This window comes from Rhinolophus hipposideros (genome assembly GCF_964194185.1).
Source record: "Rhinolophus hipposideros genome assembly, chromosome: X".
Lineage (NCBI taxonomy): Eukaryota > Metazoa > Chordata > Mammalia > Chiroptera > Rhinolophidae > Rhinolophus > Rhinolophus hipposideros.
This window is the reverse complement of record NC_138046.1, coordinates 73,572,766-73,575,619: the sequence shown is the minus strand read 5'-3', so window position 1 is coordinate 73,575,619 and position 2,854 is coordinate 73,572,766.

The following is a 2,854-nucleotide window of genomic DNA, read 5'->3' as shown; positions in this document are numbered from 1 at the left end:
CACATATGTTTTTACGGATAAATGTTTTCAGATTTTCGGAGTAGATACCCAGGAGAGGGATTGCTGGGTCATATGGTAATTCTATTCTTAATTTATTGAAGAACCTCCACACTGCCTTCCATAGTAGCTGCATCCATCTGCATTCCCACCAACAGTATATGAGGGTTCCTTTTTCTCCATAGCCTCTCCAATACTTGTTACTATTTGTCTTGTTTATGATAGCCATTCTAACTGGGGTCAGGCGATATCTCATTGTGGTTTTTATTTGCATTAATCTGATGATTAGTGACATTGAGCATTTTTTTCATATGTCTGTTCCCCAGTTGTATGTCCTCTTTGGAGAAATGTCTCTTCAGGTCCTCGGCCCATGTTTTAATTGGATCATTTGTTTTTCAGTTGTTGTTCAGTTATATGAGTTCCTCATATATTTTAGATATTAGCCCCTTATCAGAGCCGTTGTTTGCAAAAATCTTCTCCCATTCAATTGGTTGCCTCTTTATTTTGTTGATGGTTTCTTTTGCTGTGCAGAAGCTTTTTAGTTTGATATAGTCCCATTCATTTATTTCAGCTTTTACTTCCCTTGCCTTTAGAGTCAAATTCATAAAATGCTCTTTGAACCCAAGAGCATAAAATGCTCTTTGAACCCAAGAGCGTATAATGTTTCCTTCCTGCATAGAAGGAAACATAGGTACATAAGTTTAGTACCTATGTTTCCTTCTATGCAGTTTATTGTTTCAGGTCTTATGCTTACGTCTTTGATCCATTTTGAGTTAATTTTGGTACATGGTGACCAATAGCAGTCCAGTTTCATTCTTTTGCATGAGGCTTTCCAGTTCTCCCAGCACCATTTATTGAAGAGGCTGTCTTTTCTTCACTGCATGTTTTTGACTTCTTTGTAAAAACTTATCTATCCTTATTTATGTGGGTTTATTTCTGGGTTCTCAATTCTATTCCATTGGTTTGTGTGTCTTTTTCTGTCAGTACCATACTGTTTTGATTATTGTTGTCCTATAGTACAAGCTGAAGTCAGGGAAGTGACACCTGCAGCATTGTTCTTTTCTCTTAGGATTGCTTTGGCTAGTCAGGGTCTTTTGTGGTTCCATACAAATCTGATGATTTTTTTGTTCTATTTTTTCAAAAAATGCCATTGGGATTTGATGGGGATTGAATTAAATCTGTATATTGCTTTGGTAATATGGCCATTTTAACTATGTTGATTCTTCCAATCCATAAGCACGGAATGTCTTTGCATTTCTTTGTGTCTTCCTCAATTTCTTTTAAAAATGTCTTATAGTTTTCAGCATATAGGTCTTTAACATCCTTGTTTAAGTTTATTCCTAGGTATTTTATTTATTTATTTTTTTTGCAATTGCAAATGGCGTTGTTTTTTTAAAAATTTCTTTTTCTGAGATTTCATTCTTAGTATATAGGAATGCAGTGGACTTTTGTACATTGATTTTGTAGCTGGCAACTTTACTGTATTTGTTGATTGTTTCTAATAGCTTTTTGGTGGAGTCTTTAGGGTTTTCCATGTATAGCATCTTGTCATCTGCAAAGAGTGAGAGTTTAATGTCTTCATTCCTATTTTGGATGACTTTTATTTCATTCTTCTGCCTAATTGCTCTGGTGAGGACTTCCAACACTATGTTGAAAAGCAGAGGTGGTAGGGAACAGCCATGTTGTGTTCCTGAACGTAGAGCAAAGGACTTCAGATTTTCACCGTTAGTTATGAGATTAGCTGACGGTTTGTCATATATGGCGTTTATTAAGTTATTTTCCTTCTATACCTATTTTATTAAGTGTTTTAATCATAAATGGATGTTGTATCTTGTCAAATGCTTTCTCTGCATCATTTGTTATAATCATGTGATTTATGTCCTTTATTTTGTTTATGTGATGTATCACATTGATGGATTTGCGTATACTGACCCATCCTTGTTCCCCTAGGATGAACCCCACTTGGTCGTTATAATAATCTTTTTAATGCATTGTTGCATTTGATTTGCTAGAATTTTCTTTAGGATTTTTGCATGTATATCCATCAGAGATATTGGTCTGTTGTTTTCTTTTTTTGTGTTGCCCTTACCAGGTTTTGGTATCAGGGTAATGTTGGCCTCATAAAATAAGTTAGGGAGTATTGTCTCTTCTTCAATGTTTTTGGAAGAATTTGAGTAGGACAGTTATTAGATCCTCTTTGGTTGTTTGGTAGAAGTCACTAGTGAAGCCATCTGGTCCTGGACTTTTGGTTTCGGGGAAGTTTTGCATGATTGTTTCAATTTCTTTACTGTTGATCAGTCTGTATAGATATTCCAGTTCTTTGTGATTCAGTATAGGAAATTTATATATTTCTGAGACTTGTCCATTTTTTCTAGGTTATTAATTTGGTGGCACACAGTCCTTCATAGTATTCTTTGTAAAAAAACTTTTAAAATTTATTAATTATGTTTTTCCAGGACCTATTAGCTCCAAGTCAAGTAGTTGTCTCAATCTAGTTGTGGAGGGCGCAGCTCACCGTGGCCATGTGGGGATCAGACCGGCAACCTTGTTGTTTAGAGCACCACACTCTAACCAACTGAGCTAACCGGCTGCCCGCTTCATAATGTTTTTTATAATCCTTTGTGTTTCTGTAGTAACTCTCATAAATTCTCTTTCATTTCTATTTTGTTTGTGTCTTTTCTCTTTTTACCTACTATGCCTAGACAAGTGTTTGCCAATTTTATAAGTCTTTTCAAAGAACCAGCTGTTTGTTGCATTAATTTTTTTCTATTGTGTTTTTGTTCTCTATTTCATTTAGTTCTGTTCTAATTTTTATTACTTTTTTCTTCCACTCACTTTGGATTTCATTTTTTCTTCT